The following is a 23,332-nucleotide window of genomic DNA, read 5'->3' as shown; positions in this document are numbered from 1 at the left end:
TTAAGACATCAGAACCATAATATAAGAAAAAAAAAGCCAATTTAAAATATATGCTGCTTTTTAAAAAATATACTGCTGTTATTATTATTTGAAAGCTCCGCAAACTAATATTCTATTACAGAGCTTGTGATCCTCGAAGGGTTTAATTTCACATATTTTTATACAACAGAAATGTGATTTTATTGTATAAAACCAGTATTGTGTTTACAAGCAGTCTTCTATATATCATCTGCCTAAATCAATGCACTTCTTCAATTAGAAAAAAAAAAAAAAAAAAACATAAATATTAGATTTTGAAGAAAAACAGTTAAGAAAATTTCCTTTTTTTTTTTTTTTTAAATGTCGAATTGCTAGGTAACAATTACTGAAACCTACAAAGATAAAACAGAACAATAGAACACTAAACATAAGACCTAAGACTTTGCCTAAGGAGTGATCTTACCTCTTCATATATCTTCTTCTCTAAAGAACTAAGAGTTCGGCAACGAAGCAGGAGAGTGGTGATGCAGTCATGTCCCGTAGTTTGGCGGAAAATCACAACTGCTTTTTGTCTGGGTTTATCAGAAATAAAAGAAGGACTTACATTCTTCCAGCTTTTTAGAGCTGTACTGGTGTCAAGATATACCGTAAGACATTGGGCGTGAATATATTTTTTAAAAACAGCTGAATCCTCCAGTAAGAAATGGCTGAATCAGGATGTTGTAGTACGTTGATACATCCTTTTGCTAAGAAGTCCGTTTGGTCATTGTTCCAAAGGCCGCAATGACCAGGTACCCACTGGAAAACAAATAGTTTCCTTTTTAAAGTGAGAGTTCTTGACATTGGCGTATTTTGAGTGTTAATAGATGATCGGAAGCGCTAATTGACTGAATGGCTGCCCCAAAATCGGAAAGAATGACTGTTCTCTAAAATTTGCTACAGGGAGCCAATAACTACTTTAAGGCTATACGTATTGTGTATACAGGGTGTCTCAGTTAAACGTTTCAGAACTCCTAAGAGGCGTAGGGTGCATCCTGACAACTCAAATTCATTCAGCACTGTGGGGTTGAAAATACTTTCCTGAAGCGGTGATTATACACAGAAGCACCATAAAGAAAAGAAGCCGTAATAAGTGAAATTTGTTTTTAATACATATGGGAAAAAGCAAAAGGTATATGTTTTTAAGTAACTGTTCAAAGTTCTTTTTATTGACTACAATGCACACCTCACATTTTTGGCGCTTGGAATAGTTTAGAATACTCTCGTTAAATCTCAATTTTTTCATGTTGGGAAAGTATTTCCGACACCTTTTTGCTATATGATTTCGAGCCGTTAGGATGCATCCTTCCCCTCTTCTGATACACCCTGTATTTATACTGTAAAATAAGAATGCCGTATATTATCGTTGCCCAGCATCAAAGATTAGCGTATTAGTCTTATACTGCTATGGGATGGGAAGATTAAGGAGAGTTTTGCAAATTTTTTCGTGTTTCTTTTGCATTTTTGGATTCTATTGCACAGTTTTTTTTTTTTTTTTTTTGTACTAGTTTTCTTATTTGATATCTTCCTAAAATGGAGCGAAATTCCAAAACAAATTCCAAAACTTCCATATTGGTAGCATGTATTCCTAAACGCGTTTATTCAAATTTCTTAAAGACTCATTTTTGCAGATGCTGCCTTTATTACCCACGGCAGTATGATCAACTGTATTGGAAATTGTTCTTAGTTAATGAGAAATTCTATTAAAAAAATAGACATTTTTCCTTTCTGTTGCGCAAAATTGTAATTATGAGGAAGATTATGTCGTTCAACATCTAAATACAAATCTATCGCACTGATGTTTAAAAAAGGGTTCAGAAATACTTTAAACATCCTCCGAAATTAAATGATCTTGTGCATCCAACACTGCTTTGGAAATATCTTCCGTTTATGAGACTCAGCTGCGGAGAAGAACTTAGAACAGATTTGTGGAACATTCCCCCCTTGAGCATTAAAACGGCCAGGCAGCCGAGCTTGATATAGCACTCTTCATCATCGTGTTACAAATAACCGGCGGAAGCGATATCAAGATTTGTGATACAGCTGTCTTAGTGCTCTAAGTCAACAACCGGGGCTCGGAATTTAATCGAAATATCTAGCTGAGGTGATTTCATCGCAAATGGGTCAGTTGCAGAAGCGCTTCGATTCTGAACGCAATGGGCCGTTTCTTGGAGATGTGCGGTACGACGTCAAACGTCCGTTGGTTATACCAAGAACGCAAACATAGCGTGAATTGGGATTACGTCAGTTTCAAAACTTTATGTACCGTTTTATCACTAATATTACTTTCGACATAATTCTCTTAATGTCTTTCCAGCTTGTGATATAGATCGACTAAAGTGCTTTCTTCCGAATGCTCACTTTTCTAGATTATGGCTTTTTCAGCACACTGCTTTTCACTTATTTCAGGCAGTGTTCGCCGTAGCAATGTTATGAAAGTTTTGATGGTAATAAAAAAGACTTGATACAGAAATTATTGTATTCACTGCAAAATATGTTTGTCTCAAAACATCCTTAGTTAAAGTTTAAAAAACTATTTCAGTGGTTTTTGCTTAACGAAAAAATAAATAATTGATCGTAATAATCAGTAAAAACTACACATTGCTTCATTATAAATTAAAAATAGTGCTATTTCATACTTAAATCAAGCAATTAAAAAGCATCCAATACAATTGTATTTTTACTTTAATAGCTTTTTGTTGTTAAAACACAAAATTTATGAGTAACAGCTTTTAGGATTTTTTTTTCTTCTTTTTTGAGTCAATTAAATGCAGATGGTTGATATTAATTATTTATTTACAAAAATGTGTTATAATGGTGCCCTGAATTGGGGTTTAGTTAAAGGAAACTGGAAAGGGATTTGGGTATTATGTGGTTTTATTTTATTTTCATAATTTATGAAATATCAGAAAAATAACCAGAGTCTGTTTACATTTTGGCGGCTACTATAAAAGCAATGCAAAGCGCTGTGTGTCTTATAAAAGTAGGGAAAATATTAAATCAAAATAACATCTAAATGGAATACTATTTCGCTCAATATTTTAAAAGTAACAATTTTAAAGAATAATTATTTGTGATGCTCTTTAACCTGTCTACTTTTACTAATCCATATATTTTGATATAATTTACCACTTCAGCTTAAAATAAAATACTTGTGCATGAAACCATAGCTTTGGAGAAATAAAATATTTTAAGTCCGATAAAAAAGTGCTCTAATCAGTGTATTAGGCATAAAAAATACTCTTCAATTACACAATTTATAAATAGCGAAACTAAATAGATATGATTAAAAAAATTTTAGATGAAGTGATTTGAAGAAGAGAAGGAAGTCGCAACATCCTGCACCCAGAAATACACTTCAAAATAATTAGCATTCATCTAAGACTTTAAAATGCCTTACACTTTAAGTTCAAATATTAAAAATATATTAAATATATAGATAAGTGACTCAAATAATATCGGGTGCAGTAATTATATCATTAAGAAACGTGTCGGGTACTTAAATACATTTCTGATGACCATGTTTCAGAAAAAAAACATTTCTCCCATTTGAAACTGTGAATGTTTTCTTCGGTTTTTAAAATTTTTGCCGAAAACAGTATTTCTAAATCGTTATTGATTTTGTTTGTGGGATATCATAAAACGCGCTATAAAAATGTCTCTAGAATATTTAAATTTGTGTGCGTCTGTCTGCCCTGACATTTTTTCCTGACTTGTTTAAAATTGGAAGAACTTTTATAGTTGTGCAAAAGGTTTTTTTTTTTGGGGGGGGGGGGTGGAATGAAAGAAAAAAGGAAACCGAGCTGTTCATTCAGTGAGAGGGTGGGAAGGGGGAGGAGGAGGTGTCATTCGGGGGGGGGGGGCAGTTCGGTCTACCCTATTTAGCACAATAGGAAACACTGCACAGCCAGATTAAGAAAGGCATTAAAGAAAATACAAATGTTTACAATAAATAAATAAATAAATAAATAAAGGAAGACAGAAAGAAGGAAAGACAATTAGAGTCTACTCTAAGTAAGAAAAATAGATTTGTCAAAAGTTATCCACCTATTGCCGTGTCAATTGTTTTACGTTTAATTGTAATCACGGCAAAATGCGCAGCTTAAGCTTCACTCATGTCTCTCACTACCTTTTCATAGCTACCATTCATTTCATTAACAATACACATAATAGCAAATCAACTCATAGAACTGAAGCCTTAAATTCCTTAATACTATCAGGCCACGAATTGTTGAGGATTCTCTTTGTATCCTACACTCTACTCTCGAATCATTAAAACACAACACAAGACTGTAGTTACTATGAGAATAGTCAGTTATATCATAATGCGTGTTTGCATTGGTAGATTACAAATAGTATTTACTAGTATATGGAGTTACTCTATTTATGTGCGTATATGAGTCATATAAACATGTTAATACTAGGGGTGTCCCAAAAGTTCGTAAACACTTGCAAACAATTTAAATTTTACTTACCAATTAGTAACGAAAACAATAGAAAATTTTCCAAAATGCTAAAATTCCCATTTTTAGCATTATTTTATAAACTTTTGGTGCAACCTAACACTACTACCATTTTTTAAATAATTATTCGAGGGTGTCAGTTTATGTGTAACTATCAGAACTGCCAACTTTTGAAAGCCTAAATTTGTAATAATAAGAATTAACAATATAAAATGGCAGATTACTACATTCACATTTTTTGAGGTTGGAAGGTACCCCCCCCTTTTTTATGCAAAATAAATGAACTTATGGATGAAAAGACTCGTAATTCAAGGTTTGTGTCCGTAGAACTTACGATTTTTTCATAGCAGTTGGCAGCTCTAATAACTACCTTATTTTTCAAATTCATTAATTTGCTTATTAGTTTAACATTTGTTGCTGCAAACATATAGAAATATTGGCACATCATAAAGTACATTTAAAAAAAAAAAATATTGTATTAAGTAATTTACTAGTCCACCCGTGCGGAACTCCGCACTGTGCTTCAAATCGTTCCATAAGACATTTCGCTCTTTAAGAATTTCAAAGGAAGAACATTATGACGAAGAACCGAAAAAAAAGTAAACGCCGAAGAGAAGGCATGTAATTTAAAGACATCAGTAACAAAACCTCGTTAAATACAACGTTGTGATAATTTGATCATAGCTCCCCCTTTTAATCGTACATATTTTCAATGCAAAACATAAATGTCATTAAAAGTGTGGCTGAGTGGTGACTCGTGAAAAAACAGGTTGTGGCAAATACAGTCCTGCACATGTCAGCATCTGACGGGAAAAAAAGAAACATTAAAGAGATATTTATTGGCACGGATTCGAATTGGCGCCATTCTCACTAACAGCCCGACACCCCAACAAACCTAGCAATTGCGCCTTCCTTTTCGTACGCTATTCATTGAAGGAATGCGTAGTAAAAAACAGCAAACAAGCTTTTTGCCAAAAAAATAATAATAATAATAAGATCATGCATCTGTGTTTTGTCATTAACCAGCATGATACGATTTAAAATTATTCGCAAAGCATGGAATTTGATTAAAGAATGACGAAGATCTCACGTAGCGATTGAAACAAGCATTCTAGACAAGTAATAAATTTGATTGAAAATAAGTGTTTTTATCTTTGAATATTGAACTATTTCACATAGAAGGTTGCTTTAACCGTTACAGCTTAAATGCCCTCACATGTTTTTCTTTTAATTGAACACTTAAAATTCAAAACCAAAACCAGTTGAACTGAGTCCGTTCTTAAGTGTAATTTTTCGAACGTAGACAAAATGTATTTTTTTTTCAGCAGAAAGCAGAGGAGAAGAAAATAATTTCTTGCTAATGAAGCTGATAATACTTTTAATGCTTTATATCGTATTCGCGCGAATAAAAAATTAAAGGTTTACTGAGTGAAACTCGTAGTTTTAATCGGGCGTAGTATTTTTTCATTTGTACAAAAGGTCGAACACTGCTATTAGAAACATCTACATTTTAGCATACAATAAAAATGTTTTTCTGCACAAAAAGGATTTCTTTAGGTAAATCTAATACTTTTTTATGCTTACATTATGTTGAGTGGTCTGGATGTAGTCAAAGAACACAGTTCGATTAACAATCAACTTATCCGAATGATAACTGTAGCCTGCGTAAAGGAGTCGAAACACCAAGTAGCATTCCCACTGCATTTAGTTTATTAGGTGTGTATGTTATGCGCACATGTAATGCGTAATACTAATATAAATTTGATATTATGTCGGACAGCCCAAGCTTGCCCGAAGTTCAAATAGTTTATAGCCGAACGCTCTACCGAAAAAAACTTATCAATTAAACCGAACAACTAAGTCCAGTGCAGTTAAGCTTTATTAAAATATGAACACACACACAGGCTATTTTTTTTTTTTTTTTTTTGCCGAAAGCGACGTAAAAAATGGAAAACTGCATTAGAACTTTGCTTTAAAAAATGCATAAGAACTACAGGCAGCATCAAGGTTTTGAAACAGCAAGAGGCGATTTCGAAAACTTGAATTTTCGACCGTAAGTCTTTTTTTCGTCATTGGCCAGCCTGATAAGTTTTAAAATGAGAGGGGATTAATATATAAGATAAGATATTGAAGAAAAATGTTTTTATTTTTGAAAATTTTTACAATTTGTTATCGCAGGCTGCTTAAACCGTTATAACTTAGATGGCAGCACGTGTTCATCATTTAACAGCACGGTTAAAATACAAAATAAATTGAACTATGCTTTCGAATGTAGTAAAAAATGATAAGCTATTTGTTTTTTAGCAAAAAGAAGAAAAAATATATATTTTACCCTTAAAATTGAGGTAGTATTTTATTTATTTGTACAAAGAGTCAAAAACTCATTAGAAGAATATATATTTCAATATACGATTTATTATTTTTTTTCTGAACAAAAAACAATTCTATTGTAGTCTGAAATCTTAAACCTGTTACTTATATTTTCGCTTACATTATGCTTTAATTTTCTTTCCAGAGCCGAAGCTTCAAAAAAAACACGTGCAATTTCGAAGTAATTTAGCACAAAATCACTGAATGTTTTCATATCAGCAAGGAGCATTTCCTTCTCATTTATTCTATTCCTCATAGTTGTTATTCATTAAATTCAGTGTTCATGTAATGCGCGATATTTCTCTAATTTTTTTGTTGCAGATTGTTCGGACGTGGGTCCGAACACGTAATCTTCAGGTTACGAAGAGAACGCTCTGCCGATCAAGCTACTCAGCTCTGTCGGTCATAGCGCAAATTAAAGTTATAAGTTTGACCGAAAACCTTATTCTGGTTCTTTAAAACAGGTTTTTCGGTTAAAAGAAACAATTTTCAGACCTTGGGTCTATTTTTCGTCAGTAGCCAGCACCATAAGCTATAAAATAAGCCGTAAATCAAAGAAATCGATCAAGAATTGAGGGAAATTTGGCGTAGAAACCAAAAACAGGCTACAGAAATAATATATAAGGATTGATTAAATTAATTAATAAATGGAACTCAAAGGATAATTTCGGTTTGCGTCATGCTTCCAAACTTTTGAAAATTCTTTCTTATGTCTTATCTTAGAGTAGAATGCAAAAATCACATTTTTGCGATTACGGCAAAATTTTATGAAATTGCAAAATTAAAGATTTGCGAAAGAAAAAGAAAACTAGGTGCGACTTCAACACATACTTAAAATATGTCCTTCATATTTCCCTTTTTTCCCTGGTTAATACTTTACATTTAAACAAGTCTTAGTCCAGTCAATTAGTGCTCAAAACAGGGGTGTAGCGTGCATTTAATATGCGATAATTTTTGACTTCAGAATATTGTTAGGAGCAGTTAGTAAGTAAACACACTAAAAGTTCCCGACCCTGGGGGTGAGTTAGAGGTGGGAGGGAGGGGGGGGGAAGAAAATTTTGGGTTTTTCAAGAAAATGTCGGAAACGGTGGGAGAAATGATTTTAAAATAAAAATTCAAGCTAAATAAATTTACTATGAAACTGTTCCTACACATATGTGTCAAATTTCCAATAATTTTACGACAAGTGACAATTTAACAAGTGACCTCCTGGTCATTTATAGAAAAGCAACCAGTCAAAATCATCTTCCAGATTCCGTCAGGAGCAACATCTGATTCCGAGAGTTTCAGCACGAGTTAGTCATTCCTCCTTTCCGAAACCCCAAATCCGGTATTTCAGCATTAAGTTTCTAGCTACAAGTTAACCTGGTGGTACTGCAGAATCAGAGATCAGTCTTGATGTTAGCTACTTTGATAAATGATCTGTAACGAAACTCATTGAGGGACTTTTCTGTGGCTAGAGCACCATACCATGAGAGATAGATATGACCCCAGCAGCCTCAATGGATTCAGGGGGGAAAAACTGTGGATATATACCTTAGATACATGATGTATGATTTTAGATTTCTGGCAGAATGTTGTGATCAGTTGAGGATTTGGCTATCAAGAGGATAACCATGAGGACTTCCTCTCAAATGATAGCTACCGAAGAATTTTGCCATCTGCTGATAGCCTTCTTCACAATATCAACGTCAACATCACCTAAAGCTCGGAGCGCATTTGTCTCGTTTTTCAGCAGCTTCATCATTAGCGGATTTGTCAGCTGACTGTTATTATGAAAGTTGAACAGAAACTTTCTTGTTTGACTGTCGTTTAAATTTTCTAGCTGACGTTGATGTCTATATGGTTTATACAGTCGTCTCTTTTTGCCTAACAGTTTTGTAGACTAGGTATCCTCAATAACAACAAATTCAAATTTAATTAAATCAATGTTGCTACCAATTTCCTTAAACAGTATATATAGTGCTGACTTTCTGCACGTCCTCAGTCCTCAGTCCTCCAATTCATACTGCATATACGTAATTTTGCAAATTTTTGTCCGATTCCTTGGTAAAGGGATGTCCATATAAATAATGTCACACTTTTTTTCAACATGTTTAACCCTCTACCTCTCTCACCCTTCCCTTTGTCAAAGTTCGTTTTACAAGCTACTTTTCATAAACATATTCGTATTAAAAAATGATTGATGTCACACTTCTTACTCTTTCCTTCCCCCTTGCCACAAAGTCGCAATTTCACGATCCCCCCCCCCCCCCACGCACCTTAAACATCATTTGTGTTGTAGTAATTCGCAAATACTTCTTTATTGTTCATCAGGATTGTCGAAATCATTGAAGAAAGAGGAAGTGCGTGACGCTTTCGAGTCGGTTTGAAATTTGTGAATGGCAAGTGTTCCATTTTTTGGCGTGAAAGTGCGTGTTTGAAATTCTGTAACTTTTGATTGGTTGAATAACATTTATCAAAATAACATATCAAATTGAAGGATATTTATATCTCTACAACTTTGTCATTGGCAATTTTAATGAATACTGATCTTGGAAAGCACTAGGAGCAAATGTTTGTCAAAAAGAGAGAATTTTTCCGAAAATCATCGATTTTTCATAACGTATACCCGGAAAATTATTGGAAATTTGACACATATGTGTAAAAACAGTTTCATAGTAACTTAATTTAGCTTGAATTTTTTATTTTAAACTCATTTTTTCCACCGTTTCCGACATTTTCTCGAAAAACCCAAAATTTTCTTCCCCCCTCCCTCCTACCTTTAGCTCACCCTCCAGGGTTGGGGACTTTTAGTATGTTTACTTACTAACTACCTCTAACAATGTTCTGAAGTCAAAAATTATCGCATATTCCATGCATGCTACAATGTGTTCATTGACTGGACTATCTGGAGAGTTCGCGGGGGGGGGGGGGGAGATGCGGAGAGGATGTAAGCGCCAACGTCCAAGGCCCGAATGATTACAAGATCTTTTCGATTTGGTTTTCCCTGAATAACGTACGTGTTTATTGAATTTTAAAAAAAATACAAATAGTGATTATATGATCTTGGTTACATAAATACAGATTACTCTAGGTTACATGAAAAAGTTACATTTCGGTTGTGATACAGAACACAGTGGAAATGATCTAAATTGGATAATACAATATGAACATATGCAGTTGATAGAAGAAAAGTGTACATACTCAAAGTAATATAAATGGCCCAAACTGCCCCAGACCTAAGATAATAGTGGCCTCAAAATGAGAATATTTTTTTAAATTAATATTCAACCCCCCCCCCCTCTCTCTCTATCCTGCAAAAAAAAAAAAAAAAAGTTTGACAGGCAAGTTTTTCTTTGCCATTTTTTCAGATGAGGAAAGTTGAATGTTTTAACTATCCTGCTACTCTAGTCTAACTTCTACCACTCAGCAGTACTGTATAATACGGGTTATTATTGAACTCATGCAGCAAAAACCAGTCATTGTCTATATTTTTCAATTACGTAGCCGTCTTTTTTGTATCAATAACAATGCACACCTCAAATAAACACACTGCAGTTTCATTCAATCTGTGTCAAATCACGTCAACCGTTAAACCGTTTAAGTTTAAATAAGAATAGGTAATTTTAAATAAAACAATTCTTATTTTAATACGCATTATATCGGCATAAAATTGAAAAAGTTTCAAAAAATAGTTGTTAGTGGAAAGGCTGGAACTTGTTTTCTTTTCAAGTTTTATCGACATTTTGTCCAGCTGGATTAAATGTAGCCATAAATCCTCCTCAATACTAAGCGTGTTTCTGTACTTGCTAATGTTATGTTTCAAAAACGTCCTTTTTCGCACACACAATTCAACTCTCGTAAAATCCGGAATGTACTTGACAGCAATTGTCTGCTCGTTCTTTGCGTTCTTTTTCAATACCAGTCCAGATGGTTAGTCACAAAGTGTTACAGTACTTTTGCTCCAAAGTAGTGTCTGATGATGCTAGTCTCCCGTTATACATTTCTACACGTTTTGGTAGTTAATTGAGTGAACAGTAACATATTTTCATGAACCTCGAGATGTACGCGTACTACCGGTTGAGAATCATTGGCATAGAATCGAAAACCAGTCGCCATGTTTGGTCATTATAATGTTCTCTTGCACATTACTCGAGTGGTAAACATTTTCCGTCTCCTTTATCCAAAGAAAAAAAAAATTCTTTGCTTTCAACTTCTTTAGCTGAAGAAGAACAAAAAGTAATCTGCTGCTAAAAAATTTTTTAAAGCACCAGAATATGTATTAAAACAAAGGCATTTTATAGTGAACAAAAAAAAAAAAAGAAAGAAAGAAAAAATAAACACAAAGCAGAACAAGAGTGGTGTAAAGAATCACCAACATGAAGAATATAATTGAAAGCATTTTACATACTTCGCATTAAAGGGTTTTAAAATGGAATAATGTTTCTTAAAGCATGACATATCTAGTAAGATTTAATTAAATAAGTTAATCAAAATGCATTAAAAGACATTCTAACTCTTTTTATAGAAATTGTAACTTAAAAATTAACAGTTCAGTGAGTCTCATGCCCGATACTTCATGCCCCTTACTTGCCCAATTAAATGCAGCTTCGTATGCGTCAAGAAAATGTAAAGCATTTAAAGTTTATTTTAAAGCTAATATCCCAAATTTGTGTACATTTCGAAGTTTGCGTGCTGCGAAAAAGAACTGACTTGCCGAAACGAATTGAAGGCACAAAATTTTCTGATTCAACGCTAAAAGTGAAATCACCTAAGAGCCAGTTGTCGAAACCTAAGTAACACAACCGGCACTGGTTGGTATAATCAGTATTTTCTTGTCTACAAAAAACAAAAATCATTTAATTCAATCGGTTATCGTTGTCTGAATATACTATGAACAAAATGTACATTGTTATATACAAATGTACATTACGTTTAAAAACAATGATTTTTGCGTTTGGTGTATTATATTACTGGTTAAAAGTAGGAAGTTTGTCAGACATTCAAAACGTTCAATCACTCAGAAATTTACACGCTCGTTATATTATAGAAATGGTGAAAAATAAGCGTCGAGAGAAAAATGATTTATGAATGGTGTGATTACAGATTAAAGTTTTAGTACCTGGTTGATTCATGTCTGACATGAATGAACTTGGCGATACAGGCTGGCATGTTCAGCCTCAGCTTGTTCTACAGTTATAGTAAACACTCTTACTGTGTGTAGCCAAATGCTATCCCCGTTAAAAAATGTATCTTGGGAGCCCTGACATGAGGACATAAAACACGTATGACTCAAGAACTTCACGAGCGTACCACTAAGTTCTTATAATACTGATACGAGTGTGGACTAATAAAACGAATAGATTCACTTAGGTGAAGTGCTAAGTTACTTTTTGATAATTGTATTTCTTAGTGACTAAGGTTCATTCTCATATACAAGGCATGTTTTTTTAAGCAAGGGCCGTTTTTTTAGACGCCAGTAGTTCGCGCGCACAAGGAACACGTGCGTCGTGTACCGGCATGCCTCGGGAACAACTGTGCTCATTTTCAGCTCTGTAGCTAACCTGCACGGTTATGTTCTATGTTTTCATGATATTTAAGGCTATCAACTCGTCTGCAGCATGTGAGGTTCGCTCAGTGATACGCTTTTTGTCAGCAAGGAACTTGTCTGCTGCAGAAATTCATCGACATATTTGCGAAGTGTACGGTGATACTTTTATGAGTGAAAGCAAAGTGCGTAAATGAAGATGAGAATTTAAAGATGGCTGTGACAATGTTCATTATCAGGAGCGCTCTTTAATTAATGACGATTTGATGGCTTCAGTGGAAGCTAAATCTTACAAGCATACAAGAGAAGTATAATACTAAAATTTGAAATTAGAATGAAAATTTGAGAATTTTATGAAAATTTGATAAAATATGGACATTTAAAAGCATTTAATTTTTCACTGCACATGCGCGAAAGATAGCAATTTATAACTTTTATAATCTAAAACGCAACTAAATTCCTCTACTCATAGTAAAATTCCAGTTCAATATCTTAAAAATTATGTAAGCTATCAGCGATCTAATGAGCCGAATTTCAATAATTCTTGGATAGGCGCCGGATTGTGAGGGATCGTTCGCAAGTAATCTGTTTTTATCATGAATTACACTGAATGATTGCAAGTAAATGTTGCAAACTTGCGAACGATCCCTCCCGATTCGTCGCCTATCCAAGAGTCATTCAAATTCGGTTCCTTAGATCGCTGATAACTTTCTGAAATTTTAAGATATTAAACTAGATTTTCATCATGATTTCAGGAATCTAGTTGGTCTTTAGATTATGAAAGTTATAAATTGCCATATTTTGCGCATGCGCAGTGAAAAATTAGTTGTCTTTAATGTCCATATTTTATCAAATTTTCAACAATTCAATTTCAAATTTTAGTGTTTTATTTCTCTTGTATGCTCCCAAGTTTTCTGAAAGTTTGGTAAGCTATGATGGGAAACTTTGTGTGTTATGAGCCAAAAACCTTCAACTAAAAGCCGTAGTTGCTTATATTTTTGTGCATATGAGTGATATTTTCTCGAAAGTTTGTAAAATAACTGTACATAATGAGCTAACTTGTTTTTGAAATTTACAGCTTAATCTCAGAATATTCGATGAATGATGGTAAAAAAAAAAAAATCTGTTTTCCTCAACTTGTTACTGATCCCTGAAAAGCAAGGTTGATATAACTTTTACTGAAAAATGACATCTGGATCATACCTTTTGTGTGACAAAAGTTACAAAGCAATTGGTCTATAATTTCTTGAGAATTCCTTAAAAATGTGCATTTTTGAAAGTGTCCCAATAGTTTTCGTTATACAGTGTATCACTGGTATGAGCAGCCCAGCCGTGAAAGCAACCTTATTTTATATTACTAATACTTTTTGTTATTACTTTTTAATTGATTTCTTCAGAGTGGCTTTTAGTGATTGCTGCTTGTTTATGTATAAAAAGGATTAAAACAGGTTCTTGTTTAGGCCATAAAAGCAATGGGAAAAAATACATTTTTAGCTTAAGTTTTGTTTAATGAACTTTTTTTTTTTCAACTTTTAAAATTTTAGAACAAAGTTTTTTTGCCTTTAATTTTTCTGAACTTAGTTTACGTTTTTTTAAATTTGTTTTCAGCCGGAGAATTGCAAATTATGTCAAAGGAGTTATGAATATAAAAAATATTTATTTATTTCTTACATATTTTAGTTTATGCCTAATTTACCTTTTATTTGCTGTTTAGCTCATTGAAACTTTACAGAATCAATCAGCTACAGCTTACTGTTTGGTTACATGTAATCTGAGTTTATTATCTACTTTATTATCTTTGTTAATCTTTTTTCCCCTTTAGCGTCTATCAATGTATTATTAAAATATCTTATGAGTCTTGCACATGAAGGTTTAGAACGTTGTGCATGCAGTTCAGTAGTTTTCAACCACAAAACTACAAGTAACCACAAAGCCTCTGTTTTACAAGACGAAATTTAAGTTTACGTATTTAACGTAAACTACTGGACTTTTTGTAGTTTTATAAGGTTAAAAGGTTTTGTGTTTCAACACAGATTGGAGCAATGAAAATGTACTTTTCTGAATGAAAGAAGTAATAAGCTGCTATAAAAGGCTGGGAGAAAATCTGTAAAGTAAAGTACGATAAACCTTTATTGAAAGCGTTATTTTTTTTTCTTACCGAAAACGAAAAAGAAAGATTAAAAGTCTTCTTCGTTTGATATTGGATGAAACTAATAGGATTCCGATGGGCTGGTTTATGCGCTTCACTTAATGCTTTCTGGCATTCATGTTAGCGTAGTTTAGACGTAGTTTTCCTAACCCAAGAAAAGAAGTTCATTGGAATCAGCAGTCTTATGCAGCAAGTCAAAGTAGCTCTGACAGGAGTTTTCTTCGATAATTGAGAAATTAAGACTTTTCACCTACGCAAGTATAGATATAATTTTAATTACATATAGGATAAAGACGTCATATTTTGTCCCCACTAAGCTTTTCGGCCTCTGTTCAGCATATGTTACGCTCGATTAATCCAAAATAATAATAATAATAATAATAAATAAATAAATAAAAAGTAATAATACCAACTGATCCTACACATGGTATTTAAGCTTAAAAACAGGAAGCACTACTTGTTTTCCGGAATTTTTTTTTTTAAGTATTCACTTTTACTAAAATTGAAAATTATCATATTTTCGTCCCCCCTCCGATACACCATCTAAGAGATATAATAATGAGTTAAATAGCAGATAATTATACATAGAACACAGATTAAGATTTGTGTTTTAAAAAAAATCACAAAAGTTTGCATTTTATACAAAATATTTACATATTCAAATGTAAGATTGATTTTTCAAGCCTCCAAACAAACGACACATATGACTTCTTTTCATTCTTTGTCCTGGAGCTCTTTCTGTGTTTTGCTACTCGTTGTGCACTGTGAGCAACGTCCCTTTATTTATCCTTGTTTGTTTTCGTAAAATTGTTTATGGCACATAGAATACTGTGCATCAGCGGTTACACTAATCTTGGTAGTGGACGAAAATAGGATCATCCTATTGCCAATGTGGCAGATTGCTGCTATACGTGAATTGAACCTTGCGTAACAAAACGCGCATATCATTTGGTTTGCATCTTACCCGACAAATATGTCAAATACTACGAAATAAATACATTCTAATAAATCGAAAACAGCCTTTACAAATAGTATTACAATAACTCCAGTTTTTAAAAAAAATTATACGAGCTTCCCAACAGCAATGCAGCGGACTAAACTCATGACACCTCTTATATTAAGATAGTTCTTGATCGTAAGTAGAAAAAAAATCACCTGTTGCCGACACCTAGTGTCAGACCGGAAAGACGTCGGAAAACAGAATATTTCAAGGGAATGAAATATGGCCCCCTTACCGTTGATATTACAGTCGGATCTCGATAACTCGAAGCTTATAACTCAAATATTTTTATCTCGAAGTTTTCATTGAGTCCCAAACTCCTGGGACTGTTGCGAAAACTTCCCATAACTCGTACTACCAAAAACTCGAACGTTTTTGCCGGTCCCTTGGGCCTTCGAGTTATTGATAGTTGACTGTACATAGGATCCGATACAATTGCAAAATCTTGGTTACCAAAAAAACATTTCAGGATCCAGTGAAATAAATAAAAACTGAAGTATATAAAGAAATGCCGTTACCATTGAGCTACGTTGACTGTAGGGAGCGTAGCAGAAGCAGTTTGAAAGTTTGAAAAAATTTGATGAATGATTTTGCAATCATAAGCTCGTATCTTTTTGCGATGAAAAAAAAGTACCCCAAAACAAGTCTGTTTTTTTTTGCGAATTTCAGTTATCTTAACGATGTTTCTTATTTTTCAATTCAAGCACTTTAAGTTTTAACTTTGCCTTTGAATCTGTGAGTTAAACTGCAGCATAAGCTCATTAAAATAAATTACGCTTACATTTGCTTTTTAGACATAATTCATCAAACATTTTGATTGAAAACGTAGGGGAATGTGGTGCAAAGTGAAATGGTTAAGATGACTGAGTTTTTTCAAAATGAACAAATGGGAAATTCGTTTTGAAAATTACAGTACAAAACGAAAGATCGTTCTATTTTATAATAAAATTTTTGTTGAAACAGTATCTTTTATTTTTGGCTGTAAATTTGAATCTTCAAAAAAAAAAAAAAAAAAAAGTGGAAAATTTTCACTTTTTTTTTCATGGGGAAAAGTGAAAAATGAAATATTTTTCTAACGAAATATTTTCTATTCGATTTTAAAACATATTTTTGATCAGATGAATAAGTAAATAAAAGGTTTAATGAATAAAAGAAAAGATAACGAAGCAATAAACGAATAATTAAATGAATAAATCAATTAATGTATGGAGAAAAATAAATGAACGAGTAAAAGAATGAATGAATAAATAAGTTAATTACTAAATGAAGGAATGTAAATGAATTAATTAAACTATGAAGACGTAAGTGATTGGTATTAAATGTTTGAGTGAGTTAATGAAACAAACTATTTCATTTTGCCCCATCCACTTTGCCCCGCATGTACTTGACTAATTGTACAATTTAATAAAAATACAAACAACCTTAATATTAATTAAATTAATAGTGCATTGACTATTAGGAGGTCTCGATTAATATTTAAAATGTGAATAACAAGAATTTTATCATTTTATAGAAACAAAAGTTTTGACTTACAACGAAATATTACAATATGAGTATCAATTTTTGAAAATTGCCTGTATTATCGAAGGGTTTAATCTTCGGTGGTATTTTTTTCCTGACTGGAATAGACTACCTATGGTACTATATAGTTAAAATAATACCAGATAGGTGGGGCTAAAAGCAGAGCAAATATTTCACTTTGCCCTATGTTCCCCTACTTCGCAAATAATACGATAATGACTTTACGGAAAAAAGCCTTCTATTTATCTATCTGAAGTCTAAGACAATTGTGAATAACGCAAGCCTTCTCGAGCAAAATGTGACATTTTTTAGAAATATATGCAATGGATTTCTATTCCCTTTAATGAAAATAAAAAAATAAATAAACACAACTAGCGTCTTTTTACATTAAGAAATTGCATCCCATCAGAATTTGTATAAGAAGATGACCAAGCGTGCATTTACTTCATAATTATGTAAGCCCAATTTTCCGCTTTCTGACGTGCCTCATCCACGTCTTCAGGTGCTCACGGAGGGTATGCAAATAAGGCTTATTTGATATTCATCACGATGCTGGCTGTTGTTATTTACTTAAATGAAGAAGATCGACGGTTGCATATCCAAAGGGAGTGTTCCGCTCTTCGTAGTGTTGTCATGGGAGCCTGCTTAATTTTGATCTCTTTATCGGGCCCTTAGCCGAAGATGAAAGAGCGGACTTTTGATATTCTGATGCTATTTTGCTCGGCACGTGAGGATAGATATTGCATATTTATAACGCTGGTATGATTTTGGACTGAAATTCAAAAGATAAATTCATAATGCAAATGCATTTTTGTTCAGAGAAACGGAATGTAAATGCGTTGAACGAATGTTCAATCTATCTAAATTTTGTTAATTATGTGAGCAGACTTGCTAATTCTGAAGTAACTTGTCGATGATGGACTTGCAAATACTTTTAATTTGAAGAGTATTATGAAAGGAAATTTATGCACGAAAAACGTAGGAAGCGAAGGATGTTCCCATTCGGATTCTCGAAGAAAGACTTTTTAGTAGAAATAAATTTTTAAATAGATTCACTTTGTGTTTCAACATCAGTGAAAGACTTAAAACTAAGTCATTTTCTATCTTACAAATTAAAGTAGCCTTGGAAGAGAGCCAGGCACCCGTTGGTATAAAAGAAAGTAAGCTAGAATTAATACTATTAGTGGAGCTACTTCAGGGAAACATAATTAAAATGTTTTATGCTAAAATTACTTTAACAATACATTTTTCCCCTTTATAGTAATTGTTTATTATGTTACTGCAAAATTGAATCAGAGAAGTTGCAGTGCATGATGACAAAATGTCACGACTTTTTTTCTTAATCACCAACCTTCGAGTATCACGGATAAATATATGAATTATTCGTTACATTAAATGTATACATCATAGTAAATAACGTTAAACAGCTTAAATTGCAGATTACTGCTGACACGTGTGTCGGCGTTACAAGAAACACCTTTTTCAATACGAAAGAAATGAGCTTATGGATGAAAAGACATCCGACAAAAGCGGATGAAAAGACTTTTTTTGTTTTTTTTTTTTTGTCGGATGTCTCCATAAACTTATTTCTTTTGCACTAAAAAAGGCGCTCCTTGTTATGTCGACGCACGTGTCTGCAGAAATTTGCAATTTGTGCTATTTGACGTTGTTATTTCTTATTTTCTTTTTTTGCACAAAATTATTTATACAACTTGTATAAATCATGTTTTTAAAAAATACTTCTGTCACTATTGGCTCTTTATAAGGAAAAATGAAATAGTAGCAAATCTATGTTCTGGAAATTATTCATGTTTTTAGATTGCCTCTTAGCATTTTTGGCGCTAGCAGAAATTCAAAAGCAACGAATTAGTAGAAAATGGGGAGAGCATGTTTTTGGATGCATAAAGTATTTGTCTACGCTTATCAGAGTCGCCAAAATTACCGAACTTCTGTGAGTAATGGAAGACATCTTTTACGCGCTATGAGGATAGATGTGTTGCTACATGCAGACACTGAAATCGCGAGGTCCTTTCAATTTCTCACTAAGTCTTTAAATTTGGTGTTTATCTAAAAATTTCGTGGACTTAAAGTCGTTATATCTCTATAACGGAGCGCAGGGGCAATAATTTTTGGATCTAAAAGTTTCTTCTTTATTCATTACTAGTAGTATCTGCACGGCTTTCCGCGTAGAAGAAAATTAAAAGGTTATTTGGTTCGCCTGTATTTTTACAAATAATGGATCATGAATTTCTCCCCAATTTGCTATGTTCATTTGCTCACCCACGTTATGATAACTAGCTCAATAAAATGTTCTTAAAATTGGAATAGAAAAAGAACAAAATCGAATTTTTGAAATATCGCCTTCGAGGTGCTACCCCCTATGTTACAAACTAATTCTGTGCCAAATTTCATGAAAATTGGCCGAACGGTCTAGGCGCTATGCGCGTAACAGACGAACAAAGACCCTGAGACATAGACTTTCAGGTTTATTATTAGTAAAGATTACACCAATCGCCAATATCACACCAATAGCTTGAGTCCTAAACACGTTAAATAAGAATGAGAATTAATTCAGAAATGAGAAATATTCGGTTAAATGCTGCCCGACAGAATGAAACTAATAGTTATCAATGACGGGCAATGACTAAATTCATCAAGAGTGCTCAAAGACCTGCCACGTGACAATAAAAAAGTGTGAAGGATCCGCTGAGCATTCCCCATAAAAGAGAAGTTCCTCTGAAGTTCTGACTGACTTACATTTACCCAACCCACAAAAGCAGGATTTTTTTACAACTAGCATTGCTGCATATCATTGAATAGCTTGAGTCCTAAATATGTTTAAGGAATACCGTCCGAGTATTACAACTCATGTTCTTTTTACTTTTTTACTTTATTTCAAAAGCTGTTTTTTTAACTGTATGGTTATGCAAGATATTGTTTCTAAAATAACGAATAATAAAAAACCCATTATTTTGAAAAAGAAAATTAAAGCGCTCATTTTCTTGTAGTTTCTGACTCGCGCATTAGTTTATTTTACTCATCATGGGTTTGATTCTCCTGACGTTTGATTTATTCTGTAAAATCGTGCACTGAATTTTTTTTAAACGTACTTTTTTCACTATAAATTTAAAGGTTTTTTTTAAATGGATTTTCTACAGATTCTTTTGCACGTATATAATCTTGTTGTCGAAGCTCATTTTCCAACAATCATTCAACTGAAGTTTCATACTTTCAATGCTCATACTTTCGAGAACATAGAACTCCATTTTAACGAATGTAGAAAAATAAAAATATAAAAATGATATAGAATACTACAAGTCTCAAATTGATGTACAAAAAAAAAAGGTGTAAAAGTATTAAAATGTACTGGAAAGAAAAAATACTGCTTATTGGTTTTATTAGATACATTTTTTAAATATTTGCAATAGTAAAGAGTTTCGTTGTGCCTGGGGTTTTTGCGCAGTTTTTCGTTAAAAATATTTTTCTAAAAATCCATACTTTGGTGGTCCTAAGTTTCCTACAAGGGTTTTTATATAATTCATAAATTGTGGTAGCCACTTGCTGTGAAGTTTCTGTTGATGCATGGTTTATCCCTTATTAAACAAGATATTAATATTAAAGGGTGTCCCAAAATTAACGCAAGATTCGAATTTGCCGCCATTTTTGCAATAAATGGTTGGCAACCCTGAAAAAAGAACAATTTGACAGCTGAGAGTTTAGGGTAATCAAAAATGGAGCGTTATACGATACAATAACGCGCTTTCATTATTGAACAATTGTTTCAAAAATAATGAAAGTTGAGGCTGGTCAAGCAGTTACTGTTATTGGCGCTCGGTATCGCAACACGGTAATGCACGGGTGGTTGTGGGCTTGTTGACATAGTCCTTTGAATTCAAATAACCCCATAAGAAGAAATTTAAAAATGTTAAATCACACGATCTAGGGTGCCATTCTGATCACCGAAATGAGAGAGTACGTGACTAGGAAATGCCTTATGCAGTAATTGAAATGTTTCACTCTCTCTAGCTGTATGGTACAATAACACCCCATTTTTACTAACCCTACACTCTCAACTGTCAAATTGTTCTTTTTTCATGGCTGCCAACAATTTATGGAAAAAATGGTGGCAAATTCAAATCTTGCGTTAATTTTGGGACACCCTTTATTAATAATTTAGAAATTAAAAAATCTTTCTTTTCAAAAAATACATTTCTTTACACTTTTTTAAAATTGAAAATAACATTCAATGTAGAAAGTCACATTACGTTTCAATTCACTTTTAATTGTACTTTAAGTTGTTTGAAAGTGTTTAAAAATACTTTTTTCTCTTTTATTTACTGTAAAACTAATTTGATTCGAAATATTTCTAAAAACAAGTAAATGTTTTCCTCTATCCTTTTCATTTTTACTAACACTTTGACTAAATAAAGTAGAAAATAAACCCATGGACGTTTAATACGCATTAGCATACCATTTTTAACCGTTCAATGGGCCACCATCGTATCTTTTCAGTAATTCCTTATGATGTACAGAATGTTTGAAATTCTTATCAGAATATAAACTGTGCCAGTTCTTTCATGTTAAAATGATTAAATCTCAATCAGTTTTTTTTTTATAAAGATGCCCCTCACAGCATACTTATAGTTGTTCAAAAGCGAAAAAGAAAATCTTAACCGCATTTTTAATACTAAGTTGTAAGTTACGCCGCTCATCCGGAACTTAGTGAAAATTGCAAGCATATAACTAAACAGTTCGCTAAGAAACCTGGAGACTATAATTTGCTTTTTGTTAGAGGTCAACAGTGTGAAGTAGAGGCATTTTATTATCCTAATCCAAAGATTTCAATCTTGCATATTTCTTGGATTTTTAAGCATATTAATTTACAATGTGCATTGGAAAAAAATCATACGGCCAAGTTTACTGCTGTTATAAAAACGTTAAATATTTTAATTTTGTATAGTTGAGATTAGTATTAGTGATGTTCCGGATATCCGTATCCGTATCTGCGGATATCCGAGGGAAAAATAAAGATCCGTATCCGTTACTTTTTTGACGAATCTTAAACGGATCATTTCTATTCTAAAAATTTCTTAATATTTGAATAAAAGACTCTTTAATTCCGTTTAAATTAGGTTTTATTCCCTATTTAAATTATAAGTTATCATTTCAGAAGCCAATTTGTATCCCCCCCCCCCCCGTTGCAAAAAGGAAGGGGAAATAAGTTTTAAAAATGCGTATCAGTGTGTCTTTTTGTGGCATCGTAGCTCCTAAACATCGATTTTGATTGTTCATTTTTCGTTCAAAAGGTGACTTGATCGAAAGTTCTTAGCTTGGCCTCGTTTTTTTGTAGAACTTTAATTACCGGAGACATTAAGTTAAAACCGATTTAACGTTTTTCACAATTATGGTAGTAAAAATTTACCAGTACGTTAAAAATGTTGGCCCTAATTGAAAGGACGAAGTTTTCTGGTTTGATATTTATTTGAAACTTCCAACTTATATATAGTAATAGCTATAATCTTGTTAAGTAAATGCAATTCTTAGCCTTTATACGCGTGATTGGTAGCGATTTCATAGTCAGAAGATAAGGAGAAAAAGCTCTATGTTTTAACATTTTTACCTGCTGTCAGTTCATATTTGTTAATAAATGTGTTTTCTGACCAGCGAAATTCATCTTAATATGAGGTCGGCTCTCTGGGACATGTTTTGTTTTTTTAATTTTTAATTTAATATTAGTTTTTATTATTGATTTGGGGTTCCTGTTATTGTCCAACCACGGATTGCATCGAATTTTCAAACGTCCAGATAAGACGAATCTATGTGAATAAGGGGGAAAATTAAAAATTTGATGCGCTTATTCCGCTCATCGAATGAGACTCTGCTTCTGCAAAAGCTGACATCGTTAAAAAATAATAGATTCGTCCATTTCCGGCTGTAAAACGGATGTTTGTCTTTCCATACAATCCGTGGTCAGACAGTATTCTTCATTTTTGTTTTTCTCGGCATCCTTTAAATAAAGGGGGAGACTAAATTCTCTATTGTTTTTAAAGGTGTTCCCGGCTCTGTATTTCGTCGTCGGAGAAGTTCGGTGGAATGGGTCAGCGCTGCATTTATGCTGAAATAAAATGGGAAAAATTATTTCTAGTCTGTCCAGTAGCAGCTTTACACTCTTGCTTCTTTATCCTACATCTTCCGAGTAAGCTAGAAATAACTTTTCACATTCCATCTAAGCATTAATGCAGCGCTGACTCATTCCTTCCAACTCTCCCTCAATTTTAACG

Source organism: Uloborus diversus, chromosome 10 (assembly GCF_026930045.1).
Source record: "Uloborus diversus isolate 005 chromosome 10, Udiv.v.3.1, whole genome shotgun sequence".
NCBI lineage: Eukaryota > Metazoa > Arthropoda > Arachnida > Araneae > Uloboridae > Uloborus > Uloborus diversus.
Note: the sequence above shows the minus strand (reverse complement) of the source record.